This window comes from Miscanthus floridulus, chromosome 8 (assembly GCF_019320115.1).
Source record: "Miscanthus floridulus cultivar M001 chromosome 8, ASM1932011v1, whole genome shotgun sequence".
Lineage (NCBI taxonomy): Eukaryota > Viridiplantae > Streptophyta > Magnoliopsida > Poales > Poaceae > Miscanthus > Miscanthus floridulus.
In genome coordinates this window covers 89,163,017-89,185,926 of record NC_089587.1, presented here as the reverse complement: position 1 = coordinate 89,185,926, position 22,910 = coordinate 89,163,017, and the positions used below count along the sequence as shown (strand labels likewise).

Sequence of the window (22,910 nt, the reverse complement as noted above, 5' to 3'; positions counted from 1 at the left end):
TGCAAGAGGACCACCGCCTATTCAGGTTAGAGATAAGTGTGGAGAGTTTATGAAAGGTCGTCCACCGGTGTTCACCCATGCCTCAGACCCTATGGAGGCAGATGATTGGTTGCGTGCTGTGGAGAAACAACTAAACATAGCACAATGCAACGACCTTAAGAAGGTGTTGTACGCTTCCGGGCAACTCCAAGGAGCTACTCAGGATTGGTGAGAATCATTCCAGTTTGGACGTCCCAACAATGCTCCTGCCATCACTTGGCAGGAATTTAAGGACTGTTTTCGGTCATACCATATTCCTGATGGACTAGTGGAACTGAAGCAGGAATAATTCAGATCTCTCAAGCAAGGATCAATGACTGTGGTGGAGTATCGGGACAAGTTCGCACAACTATCACGCTACGCTCCTAATGATGTAGCGGATGACAAGGATAAGCAACGCCGTTTCCTCAAGGGACTCTATGATGGACTACTAGCTCCAGCTGATGTCTAATACTTACCCTAACTTCCAGTCCTTTGGTGAATCGCGCAATCGTGATTGATGATAAGCGCAAGGAGATGGAAGCTAAGAAGAGAAGGCTCCAAGGGCAAGCTTCTGGAAGCAACACTCGCCCACGTGCTTATCCCCAGCAAGGTTTCCAGCAGAGGAATCAAGGACCAACTCACCAGGGAAACCGTGGTCAGTATCCTCCGCGGAACTAGTTCCAGCAACACCCTCAGTACCAGCAACAGTTTGGAAATCAGCATCCCCCGCAATAGACCAGCAATCCTACAACACGCCCGGGAGTGCCCAACAATGCTCCTATGAAGAGTGGTGCACCCAACAATCCCAATGCCTGCTACCGATGCGGAGAAGTAGGTCACTATGCTCATTAGTGTCCTAAGAAGCAGAACCAACAAGCACCTCAGAACCAGACCAGCAATCAGAAGTTCAATGCCCGACCACCTCACACAGCGAAGGTGAACTATGTGTCATCTGATGCAGCTCAGGAGACGCCTGAGGTCATGCTGGGTATGTTCAGCGTCAACTCTATTTCTGCTACCGTACTTTTTGATTCTGGTGCTTCACATTCTTTTATCTCCCAAGCTTTTGTTAGAATGCATAGCATACCTTTGTGTGCCATGAAAAACCCCATACTAGTGAATTCCCCGGGAGGTAGTATGCCCGCTTCTTATTGGAGCCCCTCAACTAGCATTTCCTTAAGGGGGGGTAGACTTCAAAGTGAAGCCTATTGTGTTGAGAACAGCGAGAATTGATCTTATCCTGGGAATGGATTGGATGAAACAGCACCGGGCAGTGATTCGGTGTCAGGAGAAATCTATGGTTGTGACATCACTCAATGGAGATAGAATCTGTGTAGAAGTGGTAGTGCAAACTCAGCCTACAACCACAGTGAACCAGCTAGATGGTGAAGTCAATGAACAAGATCGTGTCATGGAGGAGTTCCCGGATGTCTTCCCCGATGACTTGCCAGGTATGCCACCTGACCGAGACATTGAATTCATTATTGAATTATTACCTAGACTGCACCAATAGCTAAACATCCATATAGAATGGGAGTTAATGAATTAGAAGAGCTTCAGAAACAACTAAAAGAGTTGCAAGAAAAAGGTTTCATACGCCCCAGTTCTTCCCCATGGGGTGCCCCTGTGATCTTTGTGGATAAGAAGGATGGTAGTCAACGGATGTGTGTGGATTACCGCTCACTTAATGAGGTTACCATCAAGAATAAATACCCTTTGCCTAGGATTGATGATTTGTTTGATCAATTGAGAGGAGCTCATGTGTTCTCCAAGATTGATCTCCGATCTGGTTATCATCAGCTTAAGATTCGGAACCTGGACATACCCAAGACAGCATTCACTACACGGTATGGATTATATGAGTACACTGTTATGTCTTTTGGATTGACCAATGCACCTGCATACTTCATGTATCTGATGAATAAGGTGTTCATGGAGTTTCTGAATAAATTTGTGGTAGTATTCATAGATGACATACTAATATTCTCCAAGACTGAAGAAGAACATGCGGAACACATAAGGTTGGTCTTGCAAAAGCTTAGAGAACATAAGTTGTACGCTAAGCGGAGCAAGTGTGAGTTTTGGTTAAAGGAAGTCTCTTTTCTGGGTCATGTTGTCTCCAATGGTGGAATAGCAGTGGATCCAGGCAAAGTGCAAGATGTACTGAATTGGAAACCACCAACTACTGTAAGTGAGATTCGTAGCTTTTTGGGATTAGCTGGTTATTACCGAAGGTTCATTGAAGGCTTTTCCAAGCTAGCCAAGCCCATGACAGCTCTATTGGAAAAGAATGCTAAGTATGTATGGTCGGATAAATGCTAGGCAAACTTTGAAGAGCTAAAGAAGAGGTTGACTACAGCTCCAATATTAATCTTGCCCGATTTAAGCAAGAACTTCTCTATACATTGTGATGCATCCCGTTTGGGTCTTGGATGTGTGCTTATGCAAGAAGGAAGAGTGGTTGCATATGCATCTAGACAACTAAGGAAGCATGAGTTGAATTATCCTACTCATGACTTGGAATTGGCAGCTGTGGTTCATGCTTTGAAGATCTGGAGACATTATCTGATTGGACATAAGAGTGATATCTATACTGATCATAAGAGTTTGAAGTATATCTTTACCTAATCAGATCTAAACCTGAGACAACGTCATTGGTTGGTATTGATCAAAGACTATGATTTGGAAGTGCATTATCACCCAGGAAAGGCAAACGTCGTAGCTGATGCACTTAGCAAAAAGAGCTATGCCAATGGACTTCAGATAACATCTATGTCAGTAGAGTTGTGTGCTGAAATGGAGTATCTCAATTTGAGCCTGGTCACTAATACAATGGAATTGGTGATAGAGCCTACTTTGGAAAAAGAGATACGCAAAGGTCAATTGGAGGATGAAAAACTTAAAGAGATAGCAGAGAATGTAGTGCTTGGAAAGGCACCCGGTTTCAGAATGGATGAGAATGGTACTCTTTGGTTCGGGAAAAGGATATGTGTACCTGAAGTGAAAGCTATACGAGATGCAATTCTGCAAGAGGCCCATGAGTCTGCTTACTCTATACATCCCGGAAGTACCAAGATGTACTTGGATCTCAAGGAGAAGTATTGGTGGTATGGTTTGAAGAGAGATGTGGCAGAATATGTGGCTTTGTGTGACACTTGTCAAAGAGTGAAAGCTGAGCATCAAAGACCTGCAGGGTTACTACAACCAATGAAGATCCCTGAATGGAAATGGGAAGAAGTTGGTATGGATTTTATTATAGGACTGCCCTGCACTCAAAGAGGTTATGATTCAATATGGGTAATAGTGGATCGACTCACCAAGGTTGCTCACTTTTTACCTGTCAAGACTACCTATAATGGTGCAAGATTAGCAGAGTTGTACATGGAAAGAATAGTGTGCTTACATGGTGTTCCCAAGAAAATTGTGTCGGATAGAGGCACCTAATTTACATCGCAATTCTGGCATAAAGTACATAGATCTTTGGGAACAAAGCTGAATTTCAGTTCTGCTTACCACCCGCAAACTGATGGACAGACTGAAAGGATCAACCAGATTTTGGAAGATATGTTGAGAGCCTGTGCACTTCAGTATGGTGATAGTTGGGATAAGAGTCTGCCTTACACAGAGTTCTCGTACAACAATAGTTATCAGAAGAGTCTCAAGATGGCACCTTTCTAGGCGTTGTATGGACGTAAGTGTAGAACGCCTTTGTTCTGGAATCAGACTGGAGAAACTCAAGTGTTTGGTCCCGATGTCCTTAGAGACGTGGAAGAACAAGTGAGAATGATTAGAGACAATTTGAGAGTAGCTTAGTCCCGACAGAAGAGTTACGCGGATACCCGCAGAAGAGAGCTGACTTTCGAGATTGGTGATTATGTGTACTTGAAAGTGTCACCAATGAGAAGTGTGAGAAGATTCAATATGAAGGGAAAGTTAGCACCAAGGTATATAGGACCTTTTAAGATCCTAGAGAGACGTGGAGAAGTAGCTTATCAGTTGGAACTGCGTAAGAGCTTGTCCGGTGTGCATGATGTGTTCCATGTTTCCCAATTGAAAAAGTGTCTAAGGGTACCAGAAGAACAAATTCCTTTGGAAGAACTTGCTGTCAAGGAAGATCTTACTTATGAAGAGTATCCGATAAAGATCTTGGAAACTACCGAAAGAGTTACAAGAAGCCGAACAGTAAAGATGTGCAAGGTGCAGTGGAATCGTTATACAGAGGATGAGGCTACTTGGGAAAGAGAAGAGGATCTGAGAAAGACTTATCCCCAACTGTTTGAGTAAGCAATCACCCGAATCTCGGGGATGAGATTCATCTTAAGGGGGGTAGAATTGTAACATCCTAAAACTTGCAATCTTTTAAAATAGTAAATTTGATTTATTTATGTTATATTGTGTGCATTAAAAGATAGGGAAATAATAAATTTTATGGAATTAAAATTTAAAAATAAGGTTAGAAACTTTTTGATGCATATATGCTGCTGCATATCATTTTGTGAATGTTTGGAATTTATTAAAGATTACAAAAAGAATTGAAATTTGAATTTAAAAATGGATTTGGAAAATTGCAGAAAAAGAAAAAGAAAAGAATCATTTTTCCTCTCCCTCACTTTCGGCCCTTATGGCCTTTCTTTCCCATGGCCCGCTCGCTCTTCCCCCTCTCTCCTTCCTGGGCCAGCCCAGCCGCGCGCGTCAGCCGCGCCAGCCCAGCATCGCGCCAGGCAACCGCCGCGCCTCCTTTCCGCGCCCAGCCGCTGACCGCCTGGCCCCGCTGTTAGAGCTGCCCCCTTCCTCCCGCGTCCACGCCCGGTCAGCCGCAACCGCTGCTGAACTGCGCCCGCTCCTCGCGCATCGTGGGCGCATCGCCCGCTCCTCGGCCTCGATTTAAAGGAGCCAGACCCCCTGCGTGCACCCGGCTGCTCCCCGCTCTCGTCTTCGCGCTCGCCAAGCACCGAGGAAGCCCGCAACCACCGTAGCGAAAGGTCGCCGGGATCCGCCATCGCCGAGCTTGGAACCTCCGCGCGAGCAGTCGACTCCAAGCCGCCCCCGTCTCTATTTCTCCCTTGGTAAGCTTCGCCTTGTTCCCTATCTCTCCCGGTACCGTTATTTTCTTTTTTCTTGGCTTCTTGAGTCCCTGGCCATGAGCTCCGCAAGCCGTGGTCGCCGGCCATGGCGGCCACCGCGCTACCCGCTATTCCCGGCCGCCGTATCGGCATGGCCGAGACCCCCTTCCTCCCCCGCATCCCCCGGTGCGCTCGGATTTCCGTTTGGTGAACCCTAGCCCTTAACCGCGCGCGACCGAGACTTCCACGCCGCCGGCAATGGCGCCTCACCTGCCGGCGTCACTAGTGGCCGGCCGGAATTCTCTCTCTCCCTCCCCAGGTCTAATCCGAGCCCTCCATCCATGATCCGACGGCCGTGATCAGCCGATACCCCTTCGCGTGGCTGTTTTGTAAAAGAGACCCTGGACTTTTCTAAGTCCTAACCCGCAGTCCAAGGCGTAGTTCCCCGAATGCGCAATCTCGTTTGGAAAGCGTAAACTTCACGGTTTAAGTCAAAAATACGTTTTCAGTATTTACAGAAATGCCATTTGAACTGTTTCGCTTATAAAATTGTCGTTTTAGCTCCGAATTGATCCATTCAAATAGCGTTAGCTTCGTAATTTCATAAGCTACATGTTGGAACTACTGTTAGTCAGGTTTGGAACTTTTTAATTTCATGATTAGATTTAATTAAATATATGGCTATAGGAAAACCCGTTTAAATCATAACTTTCGCATTTTAGCTCCGTTTTTCGTGAACTTCGCGTTGACGTGATCGTAGCGAGACGTAGGTTATGTTTACAAACATATTATCTTGTTTTCAATACTGTTGGTGTACTGTTCTAATGATAGGAATGTTTGCTTTGCATGAATGCTTTTGGAATGTTGTATGTTGCCAGTGTTGGTCATGTTCAGACGGTGAGGAAAACGTTGGAGACCAAGAACTCTTCGACGACCTAGCAGGACCAGCACGAGTTTGTGAACCAAGGCAAGTATAGCATGGTCCTTCCTTGATATCCTATTTCACTTTAATCAATTACTCATTTGCATGTGTCTAATTTTGATACCCGTAAGGATATCCTAGTGATTGTTTATCTTGTTCCTTGTCTCCTATGGGTTAAATGCATATGGGTAGATTGCTAGTGCTCTAACTGAACTTGATATACATGATGATGAATGATACTATGGAACTAAGAGTTTAACATGATTCATAACAACTGTTCCATAGGGCGAAGGTGCAAATGATCTTTGTTCATGTTGCTCCCAGCTCTCCATAAGGACTTATCTGTCGGCAAAAGCTGGGACTGACAGTGCAACTGGGAGAGTCATATGGCTCTGACTTTAGCTCAGTAATAGGATCTTTTCTAGCTAGTTAGAGGTTACCTTTTTGGTGCAAATGGGGCTTGCCACGTTGGGTATAGGGCTGTCTCTGTTCCTATGAGTATAGCCGCGATGGATATGTGCCATAGGAAAGGGGGGTTCCTACATCTGCCTGCCAAGGAAACCTAGCGGCCCTAACTTGTTAGGGAAACCTATGAAATGGCTTCATAGTGTACCCTGCCCGCTCACCTTGGCAGTGACATGGGAGTAATTAACCCGGGCATATGGGGATCACGACTCACGGTGAATGTGCACCACCTCTGCAGAGGGTAACAAACTGTTATAACAGCCGTGCTCACGGTCACGAGCGGCCCGGAAAACTCACAGAATAACTGAATACTTGTTGTTGATCATTTAAGTTGTTCTATGATGATATATGGTACACTTGACACTGATATATGTTTTTATTGGATTAAATGGGAGCTTAAGCATAATCTGATAATATCTGATAATAAAAGTTTGACTTACTAAAAATGCTAACTGCAGTAAACCAGTGTCAACCTTTTGAGCTTCATAACCCCATGTTAGCTTGCTAAGTACGGAATGTACTTACACTTGTTTATTTTCTTTATTTGGATAAAAATCCTGGATGGGTAACAGATGACAACGGGTATGAGGATTTCCCCGAGGATTTTTAGGCTTGTGGTCAACCAGTTGACCTTCCCTGTGATGGTGTTCCACGAGAGTGTTATCCTTTACTATTCCGCTGTGTTGTGTAAGACTACTTAATGTTATTATTTGTGATGTAAGAGACACCGTGATGATACTTTATGTGATTTGTCGACTTGTGTGTGTGACTGATTCCTGGGCACACATGAGTATTGTGCATTCAATTTTATCCTTAAAATTGGGTGTGACAATAAGTCGTAGTCGTTGCTTGCTGCCAACTGCATGCTATACAAGATGATAAGCAGGAAATATTCCCAGGTAGCTTTGCAACCACAAACGGCGCCAGAAAGGGAGAACCAATCATTTGCTGGAACATATTCTCTTTACATGCAAATGCATGCATGTTCCCGATCAGGCATGCCCTCTTGCAGAAAGGTATGAGGCCATCTAAATAGGCATGCAGCGCCATGTAAGCATGGCAATTGACAAGCCAAGCTAATTAAGTGCCTTAATTTTACAGCCTTAATTACTTTAGCGATGATGAGAATGTTAAGAGCTTGATAAGTGTGTGTGATGATGAGAGATAGAGGATGGAGAGGGGATACCTTGCATCGGCATGGTGATAAGAGCTGATCATACTGGTAGCCAAGGATTGACTTGCTTGTGGCCTCGTTCACTCGCTTGCAAGCAGGCCGGCAACACATAGCTCCACACACACTTTTGCTAGAAGGAGAAAGAATTCGCCATCCATCATTCAGCGATCGTATACATAGGTCGGAGCCATTCTATGATTAGTTGTTTGCTCTACTACATTATGCATGCCATTGACACCCTAGTTTGTAATTTCTACAATATTCCAGTGCTGCTAGATTTGTGTATATCATGTACTTACCTGACCTCTAAACAACGAGTTATGTACGTTAACATACTTATGCATATGTATCATTAATCAGGCTATATGCAACTACCTTACATGCATGCATACATACAATGTATGGTTTCTGAAGTTCCTTTCTTAAGTTTCTCATGCTGTCCTGTGATGCTAGCTTTTATGTTCTCTCATAGTATCATATTCTAATCCAAAATACAGAACCACACTAATATCATCAATCAGTTTGACACAGGAAAATTAACAAGGTGGTTAGAGCTTATACCTAAATAGTTGCCAATCTCCTATTGAAGTATTCTGTAAGTGCCATGAAACATCTCTAAGAGTTTTTCACCAGCTACATAAACAAACAAAAATGACTCAAAACATGTCACCACCGCTCGCTACAATACAATGGTACCCATATGGCCATACCAAATATAAACTAGAGAAGCGATAACTGATGGACTGGTTATTAACCAAGTATCAGACTCAAATGGTTGGTCATATCTCACCTTTCTTGAAGAGGGATCCATTCTGTGTTTTATGCATGCTAAGCTTCTCCTCCATGCCTATTCGTTTTCACCGAAAGAAATATGACAAACAGAATACAAGGGCCAAACCGTTTGCCCATTATATTAGCACCCAGCAAGCTATCCAATACTCAGATTGATAGGTATCTTAATTCATCAACCTTGCTCTCAGTGTAGCTAATGATGTAAAGGCAATCAATCTAAATGTCTTCACTTAAGAGATGTCCATCAGGTTAGCTTTAGGCATATTTCACCATAAAAAGTCCCTTTCCTTTATTTCAAAAGAAAAAAGTCCCTTTCTGAGGGTCAAAATGTTCTCATTTCAAAATATCCAAGGAAATCTTTATTTCCTATATATGAAAGTTCTATGCATGCCGATAGATCAGGATGTTCTCATCACCTTTGACACCTACTCATCTTTGCAGCAAAGCTTGTAAATTTGGAACAATATAGCAAAGTTGGAAAATATTATGGTGGAGACCGCATGCACAATGCAAAGATCACATCTGGTCTTCTCTACGAGGTATATATAAATAGATGTTGAATGGAAGAAGCACTACAAACCAATCACCAGAAGAAATCAGGCTACTAAGTGATGGCAAGCAGAGGAGAAGCCTTACATGGCGATAAGGGCCTACTTCTGATAGCCAAGGATGACTTGCCTATGTCCTTTGCGCCAAAGGATCAGAACTACAAGCCCTTGATTGGTTCATAGGCAGTCTCCTTGGCTAATTAACCTGAGCGGCCCTCTTTATTCATGCAGTTAGTCTTGATATTCCGGACAGAATATAGACCCGTCTTGCATTTATGGTATTCAACAAACTATTTATGGTATTTTGCAGTAAATTAAACATCAACAAACTATCTTGCTACTGATGAATTTCTCATCTCCTGATTCTGGATAGTCACTCGAAAGTGATGTACAACTGAAAAGTGACCAAATCGATTTTGACACTTGTGTACCAGCATTAGCAGTTAGCAGATCATATAATCACGGCTGAGCCAACTTGCTACTCAGTAATTTGTTCACTTGCTCGTGTTACAATGTTGTATTTGCATGTCACTTATTGTGTTTGATTGCATCAGAAAACCTAGCTTTGTATGTATTTTGTAGTCAACTTCCATACAGCTTGTTGTGCAACTAGTTGGATGACTTGCTAATATATAAACCTTACTGATTTCTAAGCTCCATTGATAACTTAATGGCGTCTTATATTTTTATCCTGGTCTGGAGTCTCCCATGTCCTCATGTGATGTTGATGCTCTCCTAGTGACAGTAAAGACATAAATGAATTATCACACCAGGGTGAATAATATTGGGTTTCATAAATTTATTCGATCCAGCCTGTACAAAGTAACAAGCTGGTTTGAAGGCACTAACTAAAAGGTAGCAGCATTTTCTTAGTTTCCTCTCAAATTTCTTCGAAACTATCTACACCAATGCAAACAGATAAAAATGTGCACCGGCTATACGAATAAAAACCTCAAAACAGCATGACCCTTGCTGGCCACTCACCGGTAAAATCAGACCACTGGTTATACTAACTACAATGTGTGCTCAATCATATATCTCACCATGTTTCAGTCAGACCCACTATTGGGCACAACGCATTTGATTTGTGAAGAGATGCTACACAATCTCAGTCAAAACCAAAATTAGCAGTGGAGCTCCAATAATAATTCAGAGGATTTTGGGAAAACCTAATTTGAACTTACAAACCAGGGCAATTTAAACCGTGTCCGTGAGATATTTAGGTGCTGATTTTTTTACTAAAGTAAGAGATGATTTGTGCCCTCAAGTTACTTGATCCATTAAAAAGGTATATATATGGTCAGGGCCCTGTGTGAACATAAGAAAAACTGAAACAGATCGAAATCTTCTGTGAATGAAACTCTGTAGGCAGCTGTACCCACTTTGTGTCTATCAATTGTCTGTTGGTTTCCACGGTGTGGGTGTATCCAATGCTGAAAGCTCCTAGGCAAGGTGGGGTCTGGGGAAGGGAATTTCTAAGAAGCATAGCCCTGTGCTAATTTTGCAACGGCGCTAGGCCCACCCTTCTTGGTTTCTCATGCAGGCATCACAGAAAATCTTCAACCTGTGGACACATTGCTATATTTGTGTGGAGGAGATAATAAACGAAAAAAAATTATGGATGCCAAACTTGGCCTACATGCCTAATACTTTTCCGCAAAAGGAAATACCAAGTGGAAGATTAGAACCAAAGTTTTTGCATTGTTAGTATCCAACAAGATATCCTCAATTCCTCATCCTCAGATCGATTGGCATCTTAGTTTGTCAACTATGCATGATATCTACTAGTACTAGCATAGCCACTGATCAAAGGGCAATTGAATCTTTCCTGTTTTCACACAGAGGATGCCGATCAGGATGGCTTTAGTAATGTTTTAAAATCAGAAAATCTCTTTCCAACAGTTAAGATGATCTCAACTCATAGGAACTAAGGAAACCTTCATTTTCTGTATATGTAAAATAAAATTGTATGCATGGCGATCAGGTCAGGATGTGCTCACTATCTTTGAGATCTACTCCAGTGAAGCCTTAAAAGTTTTGTCATATATTGGGAAAGTTGGAATATATTCTGCTGCCCAAATAGAAGAATAAGATATTCTGGTAGAGCAAAGATTTGATCTGGTTCTCTGCACGGGGTATTATAAATAGTGTTGAATGGAAGAAGTGCTACAAGCCAAGCAAGAAGCGATGGAGCTAGTTGTTAAGCAGAGGCAAAGCCTTACATGGTGATAAGGGCCTGCCTCTGATAGCCAAGGATGACTTGCCTGTGTCCTTTGTGCCAAATGATCAGAAATGTGAGCCTTTGAGATAGATGGTTCATAGGCAGTCTTCTTGGCTAGCCTGAGTGGCCCATATTGCCCATGCCAGGCTTAATTGAGTCTCTTTGACTACTAATGCATGCAATTAGTCCTGATATCCCAAATTGTAGCTCTAATCTGCACATTATCATCATTACCTCCTATTAGTTGTGTGTTTAAGCATGTACGCTCCACTTATATCATGACATGACATTTGCTTTTTTAGAACAATCTGCATAAATCCTCTAGCCTTATTCTTCACAAAATGGCAAAAGTGTGCATGGTAACAATCGAACGATTCTTATTTGGTAGACTGCAGTAAAAGAACAGGAGTAGCTTACATCATCGTTTGGATTTGCTACTAATCTTGAGCCACTTGAATTTTCTTTTCTTTCAGATTTGGGATGCGTCCAGATGCACCAGTCGCAGCACTATGAATTCTTGCAATGCTGAAGGGAAGGACATCAAATAGCAGTTGGGGTACCTGTGTTATGATGACTAGCTCAATGAACGACCTGAAACGATGATGAACCTGATGCCAAGATTATATATAATCCATTGTAGTACAAACAAAGAAAACAGAAGCCCTTGAACTTGAAGTAGAGGACATTGACATGTAACACCACTTGCCGGTAGAGGCATTCCACTGTCGCAATAGTCTCACCTGTCGACTTCGGAGGTGTCTACTCCCTCCATCCCAAAATAAATATACATGTGGCATTTTCGATAAAAAAATCACTCATCTCAAGATTGACCAAATACATATAAAAAATTAATATTCATGATACTAAACATGTATTATTAGATTAATCACAGCATATATTTTAATAATAAATCTATATAAATATACAAATTTTGATATTATTTTCTATAAATCTAACCAAATATTGAAATTATTGACTTTGCAAGATGTACACTAGTTTTGAGATGGATGGGGGACAAGATAACACACACAAAAAAAAGAAGAAGACAAATGAACTCACAGAAATACACTAGTGGCCTAGTGCCGGTGCCGGCTGAATACGAGGCGCCGAGTCACTGAGTCACACCGCTGCCGCAGCCGTCAAAGACCGCCAACGCATTCTGCACAGCCCACCCAGGCCACCGCAGGCGCTCCGATGCCACCTCGCCCAGCCGGGCTGCCGCTAACGAATACAATTGAAGGTGGCACTGACATATTTCCGCCATCCAGCCCAGGGGATGACGAGAGAAAGAGGAGGCGAACGCATTGATAGAGGAGGATGCGGAGGAAAGGGACGGGGGTGTGGACGTGTGGGCGACTAGGGGCGACACGGCGACCGATTCTTCGTCCTGTTTTGGTTTTGGGCTGGGCCGCATTTTCGAAACCGACCGTTCTTTACCTGGATATACTGAGGATACGCCTGGGAAACACATAGAATGGTTTATCCTCTCGCGGAATAGTATTGCTTAAAACTCAATTTCGTCTACTAAACTTTTAAAATGATCGTTTTAATCCACAAAATTTACCATTTTAGCTCAATTTTATCAGCGACCAAATCCCCATAGGAAGGAATCAGATAACAGAAGAATGGTAATGCTTTGTTTAGGGCGTTCGGACGGCCTGTTCTCATCCACACGCATCGAATCAAACCATCCGCTCCGCTCACCTCGCTCCGCATGGGCCTCTCACTCCCGCCCGCTCGCCTCGCTCCCACGCACTACTCGCTTGCGCATATTCGCCTCGCGCCGCTGTAATGAATCGACGATGCTGAGGCGCAGGGCCACGCCACCGTCTTCGTCGTCAAGCTCTTCGGACACGCCGGCCTCACGTCCTTCCTCACCGCCGTCCCCAAGCCGTGGTGCCCAGGTAGGCCTGCTACGGTCGACTCCATCGTGGCGGGGTGCCTCCGTCCGACTGCCACGACTGCCTTCACCGTGTCAGTTCACCGTGCCACCCACGCCATGCTACGTTGAAAAACGCGTGTTCCAAACGTATGTTCCAAATGTTTCAAAGTATGTTGTGAAAGCATCTAGGCCCCTAGTTGGGTTTTGATGATTAATGACAATACGCAATTACTATGACTAACGTGTGTTTTACAGAGAGAATTAAATTAGGTCATGGTAATGGAGATTGATTGGGCAATCATGGTTGTCATGCCCCTACGATGGAAATCGCTTCGGTTTTCAATGGATGGATGACAAGGTTAAGGATGGACTAGTTCTAAGTGTCGTTTAGAGTTGAAGAGACACTTAGAGTAGTTTAGGACTTTGTTTTTCCTTTGGCCATACTATTAAGGGGGTATGGACGGATAGCTTGACCTAGGTGAGTCTAGTGGGTTAGGTGTGGTGCACACTTGCTAAATCTAGCACTAGGTAGCTCCTAAAAAGCCCTTAGATCAATTGGAGCAAACTTCATTCACATATGATTGCGAGTTGGAAGTGAATAGAGGGTCAAATGTTGATCGGACGCTGGTTCTGGTGTGACCAGATGCTGGCGCAGAGTCCGGTCAGTTCATTTGATCGAGGTGTTTTTGTCTGGTGCGACTGGACGCTGAGAGGTGAGTGACCAAACGCTGGGTCCCAGCGTCCGGTCGACTCCAGTAAGATTCTAGAGAGGGAAAATCGTGACCGGACGCGTCCGGTCATAACTTAAACACTGGGTTTCGGGGAGAACTAACCGGAGCATCCGGTCAACTTGACTGGAGCATCCGGTCACCCCGCAGAGGCACATAATGGTTTGTTTTGAACACGGATGTATAAATACTTCCTCCATTCGTGTGAGGGGGCACTTTTGCTCATTCCAATAGTTGAGAAACACCTTTGAGAGTGCCAAGAAGAGCAAGGTCCTAGTGAGGTGATTGAGATTTGAGAATCCAAGAGTGAGACCTCAGTAGTGAAAGCAACAGTAGCAAAGTGTGTATCCACCCTTCTCATTAGACTTGTCGTGGTCAAGTGAGAGTTCATGCTTGTTACTCTTGGTGATCGCCATCACCTAGACTGCTTGGTGGTGATTGGGAGCTTGGTGATCATCCGGCGGAGCTTATGGATGACCCAACTCAAGTTGTGAGCGGTTGTGGGTGATTCACCGCGACGGAGTGTCAAAGAATCAACCCGTTGAGAGCACTTGATCCTTGCGCGGATCAAGGGGGAGCTACTCCCTTGCGCGGGTGCTCCAACGAGGACTAGTGGGGAGTGGCAACTCTCCAATACCTCGGCAAAACATCACCGTGTTCCTCCTTCTCTCTTTACTTTGAGCAATTCAATTCTTGTCTTTACATTCATAGAATTGCCATGCTAGAGTAGGATTGGAACTTAGGTTGCAAGTCTTTTTGTGCAGTAGTACATTATAAACACTTTCTAGGTCTTTTCATGTTGCAAGTGTTTCATATAAATGTTGTAAAAGTAGATCGGGATGTTGCAATGGTTTGTACACGTATGTTACAAGCGTCTGTTCCCAATGTTTCATCTAATTTTCCAAACGTATGTTGCAAGTGTGTTTATCTGGATGTTGCATATGTTTCAAACGTGTGTTGCAAGTATTTTATCTGGATGTTGCGTATGTTTGCAATGCTTTTCAAGTGTTTTTTCACGTGTTTTTGCAGGTGTTTCAGACACATGTTTCAAGTGTTTCATCTATCTTCTTTTGTATGTTGCAAGTATTGCATCTGGATGTTTCAAAAGTGGATCGGGTGTCGCACATGGGATGTCGTGGGAAGCAAGAGGGGCGCGAGTGTGCCTTGCATGGGTGCACGACGCAGGTGACGTCCAAGCGGTGCAGGACCCCACGTGGGCACACAAAATGTAGGCGCATGCAGGCGATGTCCAAGCGGCGCGGGCAGTCACGTGGACGCGAGAAACGGGGCGGACAACGGACTGCAGCCGTGGACGTTCGTCCAAATGTCCGGGCACTGGCAGCGCCGACGGAAGAAGGATTCAGACGAAATCAGAGAGGAAGAAGTGGCTCCAGCCGGCAGGTTGGCAGGCGTGGAAAAGGGGAACATTGTTTTACTTTTTTTAATCTATCATTGTTTTACTTAGTCGTTCATAGCATAGAGTTTACAAACACATTGTGGTTCTCCTATATCTCACTCCTTCCTAGGCTCTTCCTTACAAACGTTATAGATCACCAGAAAGTGTGGTATTGCGGTAGCGCTTCTTGGGCTCGGACGGCCTGCTGAGCCTGCCAGGATGTGGCGTGACAAATTTCACCTTAAAATTAAAACTATCAAATGACTTTTGGTCTTCAAATTTTACATTGACCCTAAACTTTTAAAATAGTCATTTAAATCCTCAAACTTTAGTTCATTAATGAAATTAAGCCCAAAAGATAGTATTTGAAGAATAAAGCGGTCACTTCGATAGTTCTAGGATGAAATAAAGACAAAAAGTAAAGTTTAAGCACTTAAAAGTTCAAGAATGAAGTTGAGATCCGGATACTTGTTAAGGGACCAAAATGATTATTCTGCCTATCCCGTTGAATTAGAATCCAACTGATTCACCTGAGAAAGTTCTAAGGCAAACAAAATCACTTCTAGTTGAATCAGAAGCTGAAGCTCGATCTACCAAACAAGCCATACGTAGACAAATATCTATCAGAAGCCGCACACTCGCATCCACTAAGGACTTGTTTGGATGCATGTGTATCTACCTCAATCCACATGTGTTGGAGTGAAATTGAATGGAATTTAGTTTAATTCCACTCCAATCCACCTCAACGTATGTGGATTGAGATGAATACACACGCATCCAAACAAGACCTAAATGAATACCGACTCAGAACCAAAATTGTTCCATCAACCATCAGTAGCTACAACAAAATGCTACCTGTGTGAGAGATGATACATGAGATTCCATAATAGAAATTTCTTTCATAAGAATGCAGATTTGTATCGAGGAACAATTACCAAAAGCTCCTCACACAGTCAGACCTCGGGCAATGAGTTTATACCAAGTGTTGTTCAGCTCTTTTTTCCTTTACAAAATATCACTCAACCTTTTGTAATTCTATTTATGTTTTTTTCCTATTGTTTAATAAAGCTTGTAGCAAATATCGTGCCATCCTTAAAAAAAGAATCAGTCAACTTCAAAACCGTCGGATCACCCTCAAGCTTGTGCCCCCCTGTACATTTTTTTAGACAATGGAAAGAAATTCCGGCTTCATCCACTGTATGACCGTCTGTGTTTACAGCACAGAAAAGACTTAAAACTCAATCCTAAAAGTAAAAGGCTGTCCATAGGAAGAGAAAAAAACGCATAGCCACATTCTCCTTCTTGCGGCAAGCCTCCAAAATAAGCTCCTTCTGTATCTCGGACCGTTGCAAGTGTGTCCAGAACCGAAGCCAATGTGTTCCCCTGAATAAAACCTGTAAAAGAGTTTTTGGTCAACTTGTATCGAAAACAACTTCATTTCTTGTTAGCCATATAGAACAACAAATCGCTGATGCACCTATCAGTAAAAGAGACCTGAAAGTTTTATCTTTCCCAGGATACCAATTATCAAATAAGATGTGGACTTTTAAGGGAGGTTTAATTCCTAGCACCATATGAACGGCCCTCCATAAAAATCTAGCATAAGTGCATTCAAAGAAGATATGTCGAATGATTTCTTGACTGCTACCGAAGTAGCAAGTCGTATTTCCATTCCAGTTCCTCCTTGACAAGTTATCTTTTGTGAGAATGATCCCCCTTAAAAAGAACTAAAAAAGGGCTTACCGAGTGCAGAGAGCTCCCGCTCTTTGCGGGGTCTAGGGAAGGGTGTTAGTGTCAAGCCTTACACTCGCCTGTGCAATGCGAGGAGATCGCGACTCGAACCCGGGGACCTTCCGGTCACAGGTGGTAAGACTCTATCGCTTGCACCAGGCCCTCCCTTCCCCCTTAAAAAGAACTAAAGAAATATTTTTATCTTCAAAGGAATCTTTAGTCGCCAAACTAATTGTGAAACTTTGATCCCGTTACTGACTAAAAATTTATACATAGAGCTTACTGAGAAAATACCATTCTTGTGAAGGCGCCAAACAAACACATCCTGGCCTTATTGCAGATTAATATTATCTACTCTAGTGACTAAACTGTTCCACTGTCAGCTTGTTACCCACTAATGCTCTCCTAAAAGAAACATAAGAGGTGTTGTACTTAGAACCTCTGCAACCTTTGCTTGTTTCCTACGTGAAATATTATACAGTGTTGGGTATTGAGTTTTTAATGGATGATTACCCAACCAGGTATCTTCCCTGGACCTAATTTGATTACCATCCTTCAATCTGAAAAAAACCCAAACTCAAGAAAGACTCCTTAACCCCCATGAGGCTACGGATCCATTGAAGCAGTGTATGGCTAGAGTCCTGTCAACATAAAAAACTTAATCAGATCATAGTCTTCAGTGAATGAACCTCTTTAATCTACTCCTGATGTTGTGTCTCTGACCATTGTCTGCTTGATTCTCCTGCATGCTTTATGGAGAACAATATCTACAAGACTACAACATGTGAATACATTACTACATTTTAGGTTAGAGGAGAAAATAAATATAGAAGTCTGCGCAAGGAAAGTTTCTCCTATGAACACCAAAAGGAAATACCTAGTGGAAGATCAGAACCAAATTTGTCAAACAGCTGCCAGCATCCTGTAAAGTATATATCAATTCAACCATGCATGATAACTAGTAGCGCAGCCAATGATCCAAAAGCAACTGAACTTTCCGTCATTTTGTAAAGAGATGTCGATAATAATAGTAGCTTTAGGCATCTTTTCCTTGGCAGTCCTGCACAGGTAAGCATAAAGCTTACCAGCACACTCACTCACTATAGCTATAGGTAGAAGAAGATATTAAGAACAGCTCACACACACAACACAAGCCCAGCGCTGGCCGAAAGCTCTGCTTCTGGATGTGGCAAACTGAACTCTCTCTCTTCACTGAGTTGCAGTGGGAAGCTATATATACAACTCTACCCATCTAATTCTAGTACACAGACATATCAGGCTGTCATGCTGCTACAGTGATTAGATGTGACATCAGGGTTAACTTTAGCGTCTGCCTCTGCTGTGGCTACAATGCGGCAGGGGAGCCTTTCAACGCCTGCATCTGCCGCTGCTATAGTGCAGCAGCAGGGGAGCCCTTTCGACGTCTGCCCCTGCCGCACGTACAGAAGGAGAGCAGCAGATTGCTTTACCCTTTCAGCATTGGCAAAATCCCTTTCGGAGAGTCAAAATGTCGTTGTTTCACAAGATCCGAGAGAATTATCGTGTCCTGTGCGTGTAAAATTGTATGTATCTCTATCGGTTCAGGATGTGCTCACTATATATTGCTGTCACTATCTTTGACATCTACTCGGGCCTTGAGCACTATATATATATACTCCCTCTATCCAAAACTAGAATTACGTTTTTTTTACTAAAGGAGTATATATAAGTACATATATCAGTGCCTCAATCTTACGTACCAGAAATTAATTAAATAAAGTCCTCCTGTCGGCCGTTCTACCATGATAATGATATATCACTTTTTTCAGCAGCTGTGATACTCCCAGACGGAGAGAGAGAGAGAGGAGAAAGAGACAGAACTGACGGCCTGATGACAGGCTGAAGCAAGCATCATCAGGGCACGCTGCAAAGCATCTGCATGTGTGTCTGTGAGACTGAGACTGTGCTATGCACGAGCATGGGCCATATTTGTCATGTTCGTTTAGCCGATAAGTCATAACTGAAAGTACTATCGGCTGATTTATTGTGAGAGAAAAATACTGTTCATTGACTGAAAAAGTACGGCTTATAAGCCAAGCGAACAGGGCGATCGGTTCTGCTTCGAATATGGGCCACCTGCTGTTTTGAGGGCCCAATTGGAGTGTACATACGCTAGGCCCAACATGGACTCTGCATTTCGTTACCGATCGATCCGCCACCCAGTGCGAACTTTTTCTTTGCCAAAAAAAGAAAAATCCTTTTGAGTATGATCTCCTTATTTATAAAACCGGATTTTTTTTAACCCCTTCAACTTTTAAAACCGCTTGTTTTTTGCATCCTAGGTGGTTTTGTGACTTGGCACCCGGGTAAATTAGACTTGATAGTTTAGGGAGGTGGATTGGACACAACTTTTTTTTCATTTTTTTCTATAAAGTTTATGTAATTAAAAATCTACATCTTGTTTTATTATCTTATAAAATTCATAGAAACAATGTTTTACTTAAAAAAATCATGAAACTAGTTCAACAGTTTCCCTAAGATCATGCTCTATCGTATGATGCCTAAATTGGAACTATTTAAGTCTTCTATGAACTCATTTTGTTTTTTATTGCTAGTATAAGCAACATTATCTATTATAATTAGTCTACATATATTAATGATCTGATGAACTATGTAAAAGCTCAGGTGACTTTGATGACAACAAAATTGTCGCCTAGATTGGAACTATTTGAGTCTTCTATGGACTCATTTTGCTTTTTATTGCTTGTAGAAGAAACCATATATATTATAATTAATCTACAATGATGACCAGGAGTACGTAAAAGTTCAGGTGACTTTGAAAACAACACAATTGTCATGTAACCATATCATACTTGATCCTATTTAGGCCTTGTTGGTACAAGTGGGGAGTAAGTGCTTCCCTAAGAAGTTATACAAATGGAGAAAAATAATAGCCACAATAAGCTAGTTTGATCTATTTTCTGCATTTTTAGTACAAATGGGGGCTAGGGGAGAATCGTGGCCAAAAAAGGCTACAAAAAGACATGTCCTTTGGCTTCGTGTTTCAGTTTTTTTAACCATATATAAGTAGCTTATAAACTGCACCAAAAAGCCCTTACTATGAACACAAGTGTCACTTGATCATGTTAGTGTCACTTGATTCTATCTATGACTGTGTTATTAGTATAGAAAGCATGGAGTGTTGTTGTCGAAGTGTCGATGGCATAATTCGTATCACTCCACAGACACTTGCAATACAATACCAAAATTTAGAAGAAAAAAAAACTAAAAGCTAATAGCTAGCGAGAGTATCTACAAGCGAGAGTAGTCTGTGTCACTTATTAGCTCGACTTATGTGTAGTTTGATTGGTCAAAATCAACTAGTTGTAATAGATAACACAGGAGCATACGCTAGGAAATAAACATAAAAAAGAGTCCATGGAATATTCAAATAATTTCAATCTAGGCACCCTAAGATAGAGTATGATTTTAGAAAAAAATATGAAAATGGTTTGATAATTTTTTGAGCTGAAACAAATATATGTTCTACAATTTTTCTAAGATTACGCTAGATTTTAGAATTTTTAGTTGCATAAAAAAAATTGATATACTTTCAGAAAATATTTGGTAGTCCAATTTACCCCATAAACTATCTACAAAGTTTGATTTACCCCTTGACAGTTGACTTGGGGTGCAGTGCCACATCAAACGAAACTACCGTCCAAGGTGCAGGAACAAATGATTTCAAAAATTGAAAAGTTAAAAATATGGTTTTATAAATAAGAGGGAGAATCGAACAATCCCAAAAGTTAACGGATCAAAAGAACTTTTCCTTTTTCTTTGATCCTTGCATTGGGTAAGCTTAATTAGGCATGCATGCCGACCTGATTTGATGCAGCATGTCGGGGTTGACATTATCTTGAATATGTTCTCCACAAAAATGCGACAATGATGAAAGATTCTATATGCATGGGTGCAGAGACGATGCATGCATGGCCCGTTGTTGATGCATTCGTTCGACGAATTCTATTTTGCAACCTGCTAGCTAGCTATAAATAGCACTGGATGCAAGCACCACTGCCAGGCACCAAACAAGGAGAGCTGCTATAAGCTTCTAGTCCTTCAGGTACATACCAACCGATGCATGCACACGCATGCAGCCACATGCTTAAAATCAGCAGCGACGATGATGAGGAAGAAGAAGATCCACGAAGAAGGAGAGATGAAAAGAGAGCGAGGCTTACATGGCGATCAGAATGGTAGCTCTGGTAGCCAAGGATGACTTGCCTGTGTGCCGGCCTCGATCTCCCTCAAGGATCATCGTGCTTGTCGATCGTCGTCGTCGTCACCTAGCAGAGACGATGATCGATCGACGAGCCTGACCTTGGGGTGTGGTCGGTCTCACGGGCAGTCTCCTTGGCTAGCCCTGACTCACTCTTATCGCCCATGCTAGCCTTTGCATCTCTCTCGTGCATGCTGCTCTATAGATTACTGGCTACTTGGCTAGTGACCTAGACACCTAGTGTGATATGCTTCATATATCAGTTCAGTATGTCAACGACGATGCAAACATGCATGGATGCATGTATATAGTTCAGTATATACGTTCTATGTGCATCATCTATCTTGTTCTCAAGTAAGTGATGAACCTTCTAGCTAACTCAAGTCTCAACTGATTGGGATTTGTAGGTGTGGCCGTGCAGGCGCCGCCTAATATAACCACCATGCAACATGCATCCAACTGAGAATTATATTTGAGTGTGGCTATTTTCTTCTCCAATGCATGACGGTGAATCCAAGGTGAGCTAGTTCACGAGAGGAGGCCGGCGAGCCAGAAGAACTTTCTTGGATTGAAAGGATGAGTCCCGGCAAATCCCTTTTGCTACTGATACGCGTGCATGCACGCAGTGCTGTCCAGATCGAGGTCGCTGCACCTTAGTTTTCCAATTATCCCTATATTCTGCCTTTAGATCGAGGTCACTGTAGGGGCGGCTTCGTCACCAGCCGCCCCTAAAAAAAAAATTAAACCGTTGCTAAAAATCGTTTTTTACGTAGTGCATGCCGACCTGATTTGATGCAGCATGTCGGGGTTGACATTATCTTGAATATGTTCTCCACAAAAATGCGACAATGATGAAAGATTCTATATGCATGGGTGCAGAGACGATGCATGCATGGCCCGTTGTTGATGCATTCGTTCGACGAATTCTATTTTGCAACCTGCTAGCTAGCTATAAATAGCACTAGATGCAAGCACCACTGCCAGGCACCAAACAAGGAGAGCTGCTATAAGCTTCTAGTCCTTCAGCTACACTGAGAGCAAGGTTGATGAATTAAGATACCTATCAATCTGAGTATTCACTACTGGAAACCGGCACTTTGTCGAGTGTCTGCGGCACTCGGCAAAGCCCGAAATACACTCAGCAAAGGCTTTGCCGAGTGCCGCACTCGGCAAAGAAGTCTTTGCCGAGTGCCGCACTCGGCAAAGAAGCCTTTGCCGAGTGCTTTTTGTCGGGCACTCGGCAAAGCCTTTGCCGAGTGCCGGAAAAGCACTCGGCAAAATAAAAATGCGAAAAAACCCAACAATAATAGCAAAAAAAATTTTTCGGGGAAGGCCGCCACCGGCCAGCGCCCGTCCGTCCAACGCCACCGGCCATCGAAGTCGCTGCATTTTTTGCGCAAAATTCGCGGCTAACGCGGCCGATGGGATTCGAACTCACGACCTCTCCCTCGCGTGTCTGCTGCTCTACCATTGCACTACACTGTCACTTATGTTTAAATTCCGTTATCTATCCTCATATATTATACTAAACCGAGAGTAAATTGCTTGTTTGAGGCCCTAAACGAATTCAAATAAAAAAGTGGTCAACTATAAAGTTTCATAACTTTTCGAGATCTACAATTTTCATTTAATAAGTTTTTCCATCCGAGGTCGTTTGAAAAATTCAAATTTTAAATTTGAGAGATTCAAACGTAGTTTTGCATGAT

General features: G+C 42.8%; 1 long non-coding RNA gene across 1 annotated transcript; it reads left to right on the top strand.

The window, feature by feature from the left end:
• The first annotated feature begins 10,526 nt into the window (after nucleotides 1–10,526).
• LOC136472891 (uncharacterized) lies at nucleotides 10,527–12,017 on the top strand. Its single transcript, XR_010762445.1, has 2 exons — nucleotides 10,527–11,565; nucleotides 11,680–12,017. It is a non-coding gene; the product is annotated as an uncharacterized lncRNA (long non-coding RNA).
• The last annotated feature ends 10,893 nt before the right edge of the window (nucleotides 12,018–22,910 follow it).